The 14,391-nt window shown below is 43.9% G+C and overlaps 1 protein-coding gene across 8 annotated transcripts in view; it reads right to left on the bottom strand.

Annotated features, from left to right (window-relative positions):
- Positions 1-14,391, bottom strand: part of AGAP1 (ArfGAP with GTPase domain, ankyrin repeat and PH domain 1) — a 307,939-nt gene that overhangs the window by 55,032 nt on the left and 238,516 nt on the right. The gene's annotated exons all lie outside the window — the stretch shown is intronic.

Here is a 14,391-nt window from a genome sequence, read left to right as displayed (position 1 = left end):
ATTGACCCAAACTTTGAGATCCTCTGAGCTGCTGCTTCACAATTAGCAGAAAATCTGGCTGAAAAGCACTCTGCTCCCAGGCTCATTAGGGGAGAGCACATTTTCACCTTCTTTAGAATCTTTAAGACACTTTGCTTAGGCTGGGCTTCCTCACACAGGAACCAGCTGAAACATCCGAGTAGATCAGGACACCCAAGAGCCACTGGAAGAACAGGGAACTGCTGGAATTCCCATGTCTGGAAGTGTGCAAATGGCATTTGGATGTGGGTCAGGATCTAATGGTGAACAGGATGGAGCCGAGTTGATGGTTGCACTCAAAAGTTATCTAAGGGACCTCAGACCCTTCTCCCTCCCACCACAGATGTCCCTCACTCTTTAGGATGTCATCCACACCCCACAACACAGGCAGTACCAGGATACACTAATTTTAAAAATTTCCTTCAAAATTTCTTTCTGTAATGTCCCACAGAACTCAGACCAAACAGCTGCCCACAGGGAAAAGGAACAGTGACAAGAAGTCACTCCAGGCTGTAACAAGAAGCTCCATTTTCAGCTGAAGAATTAAAGCTGGAAGAGCACTGCCTGAACACCCCTGACTGTTAAGCCAGGTATGATTTGAATAAAGCCATCTGCAGGCTTTAATGCTCCATACTGAAAAGGAGGACTGAGTGTTCTGAGTGACATCATCAAATCTAAAAGCCTTTCCTTTGGGTGCATCCTTCAAGCTGGAAAAACCCTCATTTAAAGTCCTGTTTAAAAAGTCTCTGCACTAGAGAGGCACAATTGCCCTGCAGAAAAACTTGTTTTCCCTCTGAAACATTTACATATAAATAGGCAAAATCGAGGTTTGGCACCCCTTTGAAAGGGAAGATGGTCTCCAGTGCACAGAGACCCTTTCCCAGTGCCTTTCCCATTTTTCACACTTTAATGGCGCGTTTTGCGTGCAGGAGTGAACCTGCAGCCTGCTTTTCTATTAACCTATTGATGAAATAATCCATTTTAATGTGTTAAGTGTCAGGGGCCTTTCCCTTCCCTTTAAACAAATGGACTTTTCCCACAGAGATGCTGAGGCCCTGATACATCCACATGCATCCTTTGGCATCGATTCAGCTCCTGCCTGCTTCCTCCAGGTGCTCTCCTGCCTTTAAGCATTCAATAAGAGTTTGGACACTGCCAAGCAAAACCTCTGCAGGGTGATTGATGTGCCAGGGAGAGCAGAGCCATCCTACCCTGCCTGCTCCTGGAACTACACACTGCTGTTACCCACAAGCAGGCTGGAACAGGCCCTGCAGGTCATTATCTGCCTGCTTTGTCTTGAAATTATTTCCCAGCATATTCAGTTTGTCTGGTCTGGATTCACTTCCTGGTCCCCAGAGTAAACCCAACAAAAGCTCTTGTTGCCAGCTCCAGAGATATCTATATCTATCTAAATCTATATCATCCATATAATCTATCTATCTATATATTGATATCTATGGCTATTATCCAAATTTATTTTCTATATCATACATATATATATATGATTGAGGTTGGGGTTGGAAACCAGTTGGGGTTTCTTTGATTAAGTATATATCACATTTAAGCTTAATCAAAGAAACCCCAACTGGTTATCAATAAAATGCTGTAAGAAATACTTAATGATCTAACAGAAAAACTCCCCCCCCCCCCCCCCCCCAAAAAAAAAGAAAATCTTTAAGGCAGACTGATTTTTGAAGTAACTTCTGGAAGTGTGCTTTCTTCCTAAAGTGCCACCAAAAGGTGCTTCTAACTAAAGATTCCAGGAAAAAGAAAACCAGACAAACTTTCTCAAACCTCAAACATCTGGAATGAAGTTAACAACTCCACAGCATTTAATTTAACTTTTACTGAAGTGGCAAACAGTATAGGTCCTGGGATATTGAGGATCCAGGGAAGCTGTGGCTGCCCCATCAAGATCAGGCCCAACATCTGATAAAACACCTCCACGGCCACTGCACCACACCACAAAGTGCCACATTTACCCACATTTTGAACACTCCAGGGATGGTGACTCCACCACTGCTCCAGGCAGGCTGTTCTGATGCCTGAGCACCCTTTCAGTGGAGAAGTTGTCCTTGTCCCTGTGGTGGTGGTGGCAGCTGCAGCAGGACATCCAGCAGGATCAGGGGACACAGCTCATCCCTTTGCTGGTGCCTCTGAGCTGGGCTGTCCCCACTGGTGCAGAAGCAGCTTTTACACCAGCACATCTCAGAGAAGAGCTATGTTGGTACAGGAAGGAGGAAAGCAGGCTTCAGGACAGCCTTTTGTTAAGATATGGAGGAACTGGGAATCAATTAAACTTAATCACTCCCAATTAGCACCTCTCTTTGTATTTGCTCAGGCAATAACTTTACAGCTGTGAGCAGACAGAATTTCTGTGTTTGCCTTCTTTAATGGGGCTGCTATTTATTCTCTGCTAATGCAGCTGCTTGTCCTGCCCGGTTTTGATTAGTCAGGTTCTGCAGTAAATATGTTTACTACCACCATCATCAAGTAGCATTGTTTCCAAAAGCAGGAGGGGTTTGTAGGAAGGGTTTAAACCCACGTGTGATCTGAGGACACATCTGTTTATTACCTGGGAACTTCTCTAAGGATGCTCAGGATATAACAGTCAACAAAACCCTGCGTTAACCCTTTCCAACATGCTCCAATTCAGTTCTTTTTCCATTCTGATAAGCAGAAACACGCTTTTATTCCTGGCAGAGCGTTCACATGCACAGTCAAACCCTGATCACCTCCCCACAGTGCTACAGCGAGGCATTCCAGATGTGCTAATGTCACCTCTGGTCTGGCTGTGACAGAGTTCTTGGCTGATTAGATAAATACTCCTCAGACAGCTGATTAAAAACTGCCGTGGCCGCTCGGCTGTGTGTCCGAGCCTGGCCAGCCATGTTGGAGGTGGAATTACATGAATTACATCCCTGGAGTGTGCTGAGCAGTGCTGATTAAATGAGGCACGCCACAGCCCTCAGCATCAATTATCAGAAATAATAGGATCTCTGCACCGAGGCTGGGGGAAGGGGGCTGGCGTGTCGTGTGCTTCCCAGAGCATCTTCCCAGTGCCCAGTGCCAGGGATCAAACCAGCAGCACCCGTAGCGCTGCTCTGCTCGGGCTGTGCAGGGACTGAACACTGGGGAGGAGGCTGAGGAAAATCCTCCTCCCACAGCCCAGCCCAGGGCAGCTTCTCCAGGTGACACCTGCCCAGGAAAATGGCTTTGTAAGATCCCGGGGTTCTGTGGTCAAGATGACTCCAAGATCGTAAAAAGTCTTTTCCTCCCAGCCCCGCGGCCAAAGAAGAAGTTCAGATGCGTTGGTTTTGCTTCTCAAGGTTGTTTATTTTCTCTTATCTATAACATTCTTTCTCTGACCTCCTGAGCTCTGTCTAGCAAGTTGGATCACTGCATTCTACCTGCCCTCTGGGGCGTTGTTTACATTTTATACTAAGAACTACATGTACTTTATGATTAATTCCCAATACCCATCACCTATGTCAGAGTGTGCGTCTCTACTCTAAACCAATAAAAAGTGTCACCATCACAGAGAAAGATGGAGGACAAGAAGGAGAAGGACAAGACACACCCAAATTCCTCCATCTTACCTCCTGAACCCCATTTTAAAAAAACCCATAATTCTACTTTTTCACCCTGTGTTACATTAACTCAAACTCTTGTGACCTGTAAATCTTCACACACAGTTGGCAGTTTTTTCCACGGGCTAAAATCGAAGCCACAGGTGTTTTTGACTTTGTGCCAAGGGCTCCGAGCCCCCTGCCAGGGTCTGGAGACAGCCAAGGCAGCCAGAGGGGTGTGCTGGCTTCCCACAATAAGAGGCAGATGGGAGGCAAAGCTGAATATTTAGGGATAAACTTCAGCCCTCTCCCTGCTCTCCCTCGAGTTCTCCTGCACCACGTGGGGTTACATCAGTGGGGAGTTTCCTCCCTTCTGGGTTAGCAACTTGTCCAACAAGACCCCATTCTCTGGTCAGAGGATTGAAATGATTTCACTGGGAGGCAGCTCAGGACATTCTCAGATCGTGCAAATTTGTCTCTGTGACTGTGAAGGGGCTTGGCACTGTCTTATCCTATGTGAAAGCAGAAATGACAAAAATTCCTCAAAAAAGGGTTAGAAAACCCCCAAAACAAACCCCAGGCCTACCTAATATAGATCTATACATAAATATGTATATCTAAGTAAAATCAACTGGATACATTGTATTTCAAGATCTGTCCAACACGAAATTTTAAAATAAAAAAATGTCACAAAATGCATGGATCTTATACCAAACAGGCTCGTAAAATGGTTTGGGCTGGATGGGACCTTAAAGACAATCTGATTCCAGCCCCTGCCATGGCAAGGGATGAGAAGTACGTTCACTATTTTTCTATTTATTAAACCAGATTTTCCACTAGGAACCATCTTTAAACACCTGAATGTGACCCTGAATTTTCCCAACATTTCTGTCTGGAGAAGAAGGGATTATTACTGTGTCCCAAAATTAAAAAAAAAAAAAGGGGGGGAGACAGAAAATATTTCATATGGCAACAGGCCTGAATATACCCTTTTTGTACTGCAGAACACTCAGAAAAAACAAGCTGATGTAAAGTAAATTAATAAAAGTGCTGAGTTACTGAAATTTCCCCAAATACAACTCAAACTGTATGGTACAAAATCCCAACTCTTTCTTCTGCAACTGAAATCCTTTCCCATCCTCTATTTTAAACCCACAAAAAACTCTAAAAGTAATACTTCAAATCATATTAATAGTTAATTACGTTTGGCTTCTCTTCAGCTTTGAACATTTCAAATGAAGGGGGAAAAAAATGAAAACACATTCATACTTCTGCTGGTGACAGGGAAAAAAAAGTTACTTTAATTAAACATTTCTAAAAAATGTTTTTAGTTATTTCCCCCCCGCCTCCTTGCAATATTTCTCCATCCCAACTTCTGCAGTAGGTTAAGGACCCACTCAATGATTTCAGTGCCTTTCCAATACACTATAAACATACAAGATTCCAATTGACAAAAAGGAAATGGTAATTGGAAACATTTTTCTCAGTTTTTCATTATCTGAAGCAGAAAATTATGGCTCTTTTCTACACACACACAAAAAAAAATCCTTTTCAACCACCTAGAAAAATTGTCTTTTAATAAAAGCTTTAAATTATACTATCATATTTCAAAGGCAATGAACAGTTAAAGCAGCTAATCAAAGGTATAATTATTTAATGACTCTGACTCCTGCTATGTAACAGGCTGGAATGGCTTGGCTGTGATCAGCAGACCCCCAGCTCCAGCTCTGCAAAACAAGCTGGGAGCATTCCAGCCACCCATTCCCAAGGTTAGCTCCTCCAATTTTGGGTGACTTCACCAGGCCAGCTGAGCTATTATGGAATTAAGGGAATCAGTTTGTCACTGCTTTTTTTTGTACACATCTGGACTAAAAAAAACCCCACAAAATGACCATAAGATGTTTTCATGCAGAGGAAACGAAAACATTTCCCTGACAAAATGGGATTTGTCAAGATCATAATTGATTTTTTTTGCTTTCACTTTTAATGCTACATGACAGTTTTCTGTAAACCCCAGCTGCCCTACTCTAGTAATTCAAATGTAAAACACCCCCCACTGCAAATGTGCTTATTGAAAATCTGTCTTAAATGCATTTTAATATTTTTATTGAAAGGAATCTTTATTAATTTACTCCAGGTGAGTGAAGCAGTGGGCAAGCAGAGCTTCTGACTCCATTCCATTGCTTTTCTCATGTTTTTTACAACTGGAAATATGACTGGAGTAACATGTAATCACCAGGCCATAATTACCAGAGCTATCCAGGAGCATACAGTGCACCTTGGCTTATTTTTGATTCATAACAGAGCAGTTTGTGCCATTACATCTGAGCCTCAACTCTAAATATGAATTTCGATTACACTTTTTTTTTTCTTGTACTAAATTCCCTCTTTTTTTGCTACATAGCTAGATTTCACAGAATCACAAAGGTTGGAAAAGACGTCCAAGATGATCAAGTCCAACATTTGACTAAATGTCACAAAGCCCAACAGCAGAGTGCCACAAATATTCATTTTTTGAGCTCTTCCAGGGATGGTGACTCCACCACTCCCCTGGGCAGCCTGTTCCGTCTGATGCAAGATATTGGACCCTCTGGAATTTCAAAGATATCCACATTTCTACCCAGTTGTCTTGATCCTGGGGTCAGTGTCATGCTTGTCACCAGGATCATGGGAGCTCAGGTGACACCAGCACTGGGGTGGCATTGGCAACCAGACATGGTGGTGGAGCTGCCCCTCCCAGCTCTGCACCTTGGAGGGCTCCAGGATCAAAGGGGACACTACACCTGTGGCACCTGTGACAACAAACCCTGCCTGCTGGGACATCAAAACCACCTGGGCTTTCAGAGCCCTCCTGGCAAAGCTTCCACTGTCCTGGAGTGGCTGGGGTTGGAAGGGTCTCCCCGTGCAAGCTCCCTGCAAGAACAATTCTGTGACACAAAAATGCACCTTCACTCAAGCCCTCTCAGAGCTCTTGGAAGCAGCAGGAAAAAAAGGCTGAAGAGGAAGCAGAATTTGGGGAAACAACCCACCTCTCATTTCCTGGAGATTTTTTGTAGATACAAGTGATGAAGAATTTGATTTTCCCAATGCCCTGGTTAGGCATCAGTGTCACTTTGATATTCCAGCTCTGACTTACTCTGAAATGTAAACTACCGAAAAGAAACCAGAATTACTGTTACCACCTCCCATTTTGCTCACCTTTAATCCACATCATCCACCCTACTGCAAAAGGTTCACACTAGGTAAATAAAAACTGAGGTACACAACAATACACAAACCCCAAATTTGTGTATATCTAACATAAACTTGAGTTCTTTGTGACTTTCCACCACTTGTGAAAATGAGCAGAAGCCAACCTGCCAGTGTTTGATTATTTCTCTATAAACCTGAATTATCATGCTAAGACAAGGGAATCATTTAAGCTGGAAAAAACCTTCTGATCCTCTCCCTTTTTTCCTGAGCTTCTAAATCACCCTGCAGTGACAGAGCAGGAGACTTCCATTTCCTTGCCTTGGCTAATTTGGAAAACACAGATCTGCAGACGTTGGGTCCTTCAGTACAAAGAGGACAATCTGAGCATGGAGGGCTCACTGGAACTCTGAGTTTGGCAGAAGTTCCTACCCAGGAGTGCACCCACAACACCCACAGACTTAGCTGTGTTAGCAGGAGATAGGACAGGACATGAGGGAATGGTTTGAAACCACCAGAGGGAAATTGGGATATTGGGAAGGAATTGTTCTCTGGGAGGGTGAGGGCCCTGGCACAGGGTGCCCAGAGCAGCTGTGGCTGCCCCTGGATCCCTGACAGTGTCCAAGGCCAGGCTGGACACTGGGGCTGGGAGCAGTCTGGGATGGTGGAAGGTGTCCCTGCCCATGGCAGGGGGTGGAATAGGATGGGCTTTGAAGTCCCTTCCAGACCAAACCAAACCAAACCAAACCAAACCAAACCAAACCAAACCAAACCAAACCATTTTGGGATAAATCTATTAATTTGCATTTCAGAACTTCTCAGAGCCTGCACAATTAAACAGCCACCTCGAATGGGACAAAGCAATGTCCCAGCAATGGGACAAAGCAGCAAGGAATTCTCAAAAGGTGTTTACAAACTTTCAGTTTATCTTCCTAAACTCACTGCTCAAGCAGTGTTTACTGCACAGGTCTCAACCTCTTTGGGGAAGGAGTCTTAACTCAGCCCTCTTATTAGGGAGAAATTAGGCACTAAGACATTCAGTGGGAATAGAAAAATTCTTTCCAAGGGCAGAGACAACATTTTGTCTCCTCTCCATAGATTGCATTTCCAAGGGCATCATCCACAGGAAGTTTCTATCACCTATGGCTGTCTTGGGTGGGGCTCCTCAGATTTGATGTTAATTTGCATAATACCAGTGAATAATGTAAAAACCATGAAGCTGAAGATGCTTGTGATTTGCTATTACCCAGCATCTGCCCAGATCTTTGCACAAATCCATCCAACTCAGGGTTGTGGCTGCTCTTACACAGAGGTTCTCATCCCTGTAATTTGACTTCTGTACTTTGACTTTTTTTCCAAAGCTGTGGTTGCTGGAAATCCCTGGGGAGCTGCTGTGGTTAGCTCTGGAACGAAGTTGAGAAAAAGAGGATGGGATTTGCTATTTGGATATTTTGAACATTATGCAGGGCCTACACAAACACCACCACGGGACCAAGCCAGGAATTAAGAGACTTGTGCCAAAGTTGTGCTGCCTTTCACCTTTCCAGCAAAACCCTGGTTAAGAACTCAGATAAATATTAAAGATAAATATTAAATCCTGAATTTATATCAGCTGCTGGTGTCACAGGCTCCCTCACAAGCCACAGCTCTGAGTTGTTAACTACTAACTGGCTCAACCACAACGCCTGTTACTGATCGCTTATTGAGTAATGGAAGTGACACAACTGATAAAAGGTTTCAATCCTGGAAAAAAATGATTTATAGTATTTCAGTACACTGGCACCGTTATTTGTGTGACAAATGGTTGGACAGACACCAGTTAATCTCCACACACCTCCAACTCGGATGTGGCAGCTCCTGCTGGAGCATCCAGATAATCAGGTCCAGCTAACAATGCAGCCACGCTGGTGTGAGGGACTGAATGCTGGCATTGCATCAAGGCTGAGCCCCCGATCAATTCACCCAGTGGATTTTAATTTTTTGGTGGTGGCTGGGGCAGGAAGAGCTTGGCTGGGAAGAGGAGTGTCCTAGAAAAGCAGGAAGGGGCAGCTCAGGACATTGGCCTCGCTCCTCCAGCGCAGAGATGAAATCCTCAATGTTTTCATCAGGAGGCTCCAGATCCTTCAAGGATTTTTCGTGATGGCCAAAGCTGACCTGCAGCATCACCCACAGCTGTCAAGGCTGTTATGTTGCAGTGTAATATCTCTGTGCACTGCAAATCCCACCTTGCCCTCAGCTGGGAGAGAGGGATGAGGCTGCTTTTGAGGCAGAATAGGCCAGAGTTCCCCCCGCCTTGAGAAATGAATGGAGTTTAAAATTTACAAGCAGCACATCAACAGCAGCTTTATCACACTGGCTTTATCAGCAGCATCCTGCTCCCTATAGCAGTCAAACCTCTTTTATCAAGCCACACCTTCAAAAGCAGCAAACCCCTCAGAGTGCTGAGCTGCCAGGAGTCTGCATTATTCTCTCGGATTACTTTTCAGCTTTGCACCCAAAATCTGCCATTGTTCTCGTTCAAAATATCATTTCCACGTTCATAAAAATCATAAATCATAAAAACCACAAATCATAAAAGTCATGCCACCTCCTGCCATGGGCAGGGACGGACACCTTCCACTGTCCCAGGCTGCTCCAAGCCCCAGTGTCCAACCTGGTTTTGGACACTGCCAGGGATCCAGGGGCAGCCACAGCTGCTCTGGGCTGTGCCAGGGTCTCCCCACTCTCACAGGGAGGATTTCTTCCCAATATTTTATCTAAACCTGGATAGAGAACACAAAGCCCCAGCAGATGAATCTGGCTGGCCATAGAAAGAGCTCAGTTTGCACACAGGAGAACATTCAGCACAGGGGGATAAGAAGACCTGATAAAGAAGAAGCAGCAAGAATTTTCTTCAGAAGGCTTAAAAGATCTCTGGAGTGGTAAAAACCCTACAGGCTGCACTCCCAGTAGCAGGAGAAATGCAGATGGAGTATGAAGATGACTGATACCATGGGAAGCAAGGAAAAAAAATCCCCATTCACTAGTGCTTCTTGTGATCTCAGGTCTAACTCAGTGTATTTGCTCTTGAAAGATACTTGTGATAATGTGGCATTGGAAATTGCCCAGCATTTGATCCCCTGACAATCTCCTGTGAGAGACTTGGACAACTCTGTTACTTTGCCAATGGAAATTACTTTCTAAGCAGATCACATAGCAAGCAGCCTTCCCAGGATTTCACACTAGATCAGTATGAGGTTAAAGAACACAGAGATTATTCGGGATCCCTTCCCTCTTTCCAACTACAAGCATAATATTCTTTTTTTATTTCTCCAGTCCTCTGCAACACTGCCACTGCTACGAGATCCCTTCAAAATTGTATGACCCTTCCACGTGGAGCTAACTTGCAGATACAGAAAAAGGCACCAAAAAAAACCCCCCACAACACACTAATACAAAACACTGTGCAATCAAATACAATACAGATCTGGACTTGCTTGGTGGGCAAGAACAAATGGGTTTGGTAAAGAAACGGAGCATGAAAAACCAGGTAAAACAAGGTGCAATCAAAAGAGAATTTTCATGAGAAAATCAGAGCTATCAGCCAGGCACTGCACTCCTGGGTTTCCCTAGAGTGACAGAACTTTGTCCCCAGGTGAGCTGTAATGTCACTGAGAGGATAAAAACCCCTTAAAATGCCGTGCCAGATACACTCAGCTTTTCCTGCTTGGGATGGGAATAAGCCGGATGTGCTGAAAAATTGTGAGTAATCAATTTATGCTCTGAATTTACTGTGTGTGGTAAAGAGGAGAACCTCACCTTGTTGATTGGTGCATCACAGGGAAGCAGATTCACCCCAAAAATGGAGGGGAAATCATGAAACCTGTCCCCAGAGATGTACAGCTGGGATAGAAACAGGCACTTGGAGGGAATTTCTTCTACTTTATCTCTCAGCACTCCCACAGTTCTCATTTCAGCCTAGTCCATCCCTCCTACCCCCTTGCAGAAGTGGCTGGACTTGTGACTAAAATTACCACTATGGAGGTGTCTGGCAGTACCTTTTACTTGCAGATTAACATCTCCATCATTGCCTTCCCACAAAGCTTTTTAGGAGGGAAAAAAAGGAGATGATAAAAAAAAAAAAAAATTCACTTTGAATTTGTCCATCAGATTGGAGTTGATGTGTTAGGACAGACCCACAAAAAAACAAGCACCCAGTGGGGACTAAGAGCTAGGAGGTGACAATTCCTACATGTATGAGTGTGGCATTGCCTTGAAATGACAACCCCTTCGTATTTCACAGGGTCTCCACAATCTACTTCTCTCTGGAAGGATAACTGGAATGAACAAGAATCCTCTCAATGTTCCTTATGTATTCAACATCCTCCTCCAAGCAGGACCAAAGCCCAGCACAATTCTGACACGCAGAGACTCAACGAGATTCAACGTGCTGCCTCCTTTGCTGCTCAAAAAACCATCTTGGATTTTATTCTGGCTCTGGGGGACAGTTTATGTCAATCTTTCCTTCTTCTTTTCTTTTTCCCCCACAAGTGTTGCAGGTTAAACTTTGTGCCTAACAACCCCGACAGCATCCCTTCACATTTTTTAGACGAGCTATTGAGTAGCATTATGACAAATTATGGGGCCTGATGATACGTAAAAGGAACATCTCCACTGCTCAGAGGCTGTGGAGGAAATAAAAAGACTGAAAGAAGTATTCCTGGCCAAAAAAAAAAAAAAAAGGTATGTGGGGAAGCAGCAAGGTTCATTACGGATAGATTATTCATGTTTTAGGAGTTCATTATTAATGGATTATTTACAAGTATTTCCAATGTGTTGCCAGCTGTTCCCCTGGGAATAGCTTTTCAATAATATCCACAACTTAAAGAAAGACTAATGAGCTGTATTGATATTTTTATTACTAAAGGCAGCAGGTAATCATCAATATGTTTAAGAGAAAAGCAAAGACCTATTTCCAACCTCCTTGACAGTTATTTTTTCATGTCATAACAGCTCTGGGCATATCCTGTACTCTTTAGTTACTAATAAATGACAGTGCTGCACTTAAAACCTTGGGTACATGTAATTCTGGAGAAGCAGATCCTGGTGTTCTGTGACTCTGGCATTCTATGCAGACCTGCTCTGTTAGTCCACCCTTAAAAAAATAAAATAAAATAAAACTAAACTAAACTAAAATAAAATAAAGTCTAAGATCACACCCTAAATTGAAGCTCAGTTCTCCTCTTCCACAGAGGAAAACCCATAATTCCAGTACATCCCACTCCTCCATAGGTTACCAAAGCTCAGCTCTTCACATCTGGAATCCAAAGTTTAACCATAAGCAGTGGTGACCTAATTATTGAGTTTGCCTGGACAAACCAGTGTCTAATTGTACACAGAGAGACTGAGATATAAAGATTACAGCTGACAAATCACTAAAAATTAATCAATTTTCACATTCTCCTTATAATCACTATGGATCCTCACACCAGAGTCTTCAGGTAATCTGGTGAGCATTAACTTACATTGTACCTTATTATTAAAAACATTAAGCACATATTAAGCTATGATTATTACAATTAGGTTTGTTCTAATTTAATTAAACACTGAGGCCTCCTAAGTATTCTATGAAACTCAGGTATGTTGCCTGGCAAGTGGGGTCTTTCTGAAAATAATTTTTCAGGAATCCTCAGTGATATTTCAGAGATCTCCAAATGGGAACTATTACCATGGATGAGAGCTTAGTTTTAGGATGAAAATGTACATTAGTCACTGGGTAAGTATTGCCAGACTTCCTTCCCTACATCCACCTTTCCAGGCTCAGATTGCTGAGTCATTCCTGTGTGATAAACACCCGGTCTCACCATAAAATGGTGTTTATTTACAATAAAAGAAACAAGCAGCTGTTTCTGAGTGCCCATTCAAAGCCATGCACTGAACGGTGGCCAGCCAACCAAAAAGTGATTATGTGTGTGACAATGCTGACGCTGAGCCCAAAGTAATAATATTGCTTCCAGCTTTAAGGTTAAGTAAACCACGAGCTGCCCTTTTATGTATAAATATGTTGGTTAAAGCATTCGAGTTGTCTGGAAAGGGGCTGGATCCCTTTGGTGTTTTGTTTACCACTCAGGGGTTTTTTGAAAAGCCCCCATGTTTTTGATTGTCACAAACCACCCAGCATCACCAACAACTTTGAAATGAGGATTTTAATAGTAAAATATCCTTCTTGAAAAATACAATTAAAAAAAAAATATCCTTCTTTAAAAAATATTCCCCCTTGAAAAGCTTGCAGGACTCAGGACTGCTGCACACTGTGCAGCCACTGAAGCCCCAAAGGGAGGAGCTGAAAGAAGAGGGAGCCAAGAGAGCCTTGGAGCTGCCAATTCCTTGTCAAGGGAAGCAGAGGCTGTGCCATCCATGCCAGGCAGTGCAGCTGGTCCTCCCTGGGTCCAGGACATGGACTGGGAGCACTGGGGAAGGAACCAGAGCCAGGTCAGTGCCTGGAAGGCCCAGGGGGGCCATGGGGCCAGCATGGCCAAGCACCTCTCCTGGGATGAGCCCTGCCCGCTGCAGCCTGCCAGGGGACAGCCCAAACCTCAACCATCCTTTCTGTAAAAAGCCACAGGTGTCTCCCACATCCCACACCCCACTCCCACAGGAGATCTGCTGTGATTCATGGAGCTGGCCATGTCCCTCTTCCCAGCCCTCAGGTGAGCAAAACCATGGATTCCCCACAGGCAGCAGGCTCAAACAGAGCCCACGCTGCAACAGAGTCAACAGAACCAAGGCAGAATTTCTCCCCTTGAAAAGTTGATTTTTCCAAGGGTTTTACCCCCCGATGGAGACTAAGATGGAAAATTTAGAGCTGCCCTTCAGGTTTATTATGACCTGGGCACCAAAGATGCACCCAGAGTCAAACCTTCCCTCTCTCAGGGTGGGCAAACCCTGGCTGCTGGCACAGGGATGAGCACACACAGCTCAGCAAATACAGGCTCAGAGGAGCTTCTCTTTCAAAGGAAGGGAAAAAAAGATCCTCACAGCTCTTCCAGGCTGCCTGGAAGTAGTAAGATGCTACCACAAAATAGGCACAAACCCCCCAAAACCAGGATCTGGAATTTCAGACAATAGCTGAACCCAAATTCATTGGAACGAAGCCCAACAGCTCTGTTTTGAAGAGCAAAAACCCAAGATGACATATTTTTTCTGTGAATTCTGGTCTGGCCCCTATGTGAGAGGTAAGAACTGATTTAAAGAAGAGAAAAAATTAAAAAAAAAATTAAAGCTGTTTTTTTAGGTTGGACTGGTCAATTTGAGCTTAGTTTTAGGGAAAAAATGAACCAAATAAACAATCCAAATAAAGGGGAAGAAGCAGAAGAGGGCAGTACCATGAGGGGGGGCATTTAGTGGCAGAAATACCTTCAGGAAAGGCTGGGAGCCAACAGAACTGCAATAATTTCAGGCAGGTGCAGAAAAATTCTACTGATTAATGGCAACAAAAATTTGGGGTGATACCAGAGCGTTTTAATTGCATTTTACCATCCCCTGGCCCATTCCAAAGACAAGCTCTTCATCTGATGCATGGATAATACAGCATCATACTCCAGCTTACTATAAAGCCCTACTCTCATCTCTTTGA

The sequence above is a fragment of the Lonchura striata genome, chromosome 8, assembly GCF_046129695.1.
Source record: "Lonchura striata isolate bLonStr1 chromosome 8, bLonStr1.mat, whole genome shotgun sequence".
Lineage (NCBI taxonomy): Eukaryota > Metazoa > Chordata > Aves > Passeriformes > Estrildidae > Lonchura > Lonchura striata.
The sequence above is the reverse complement of the archived record's forward strand: the minus strand, read 5'-3'. Positions and strand labels throughout refer to the sequence as shown.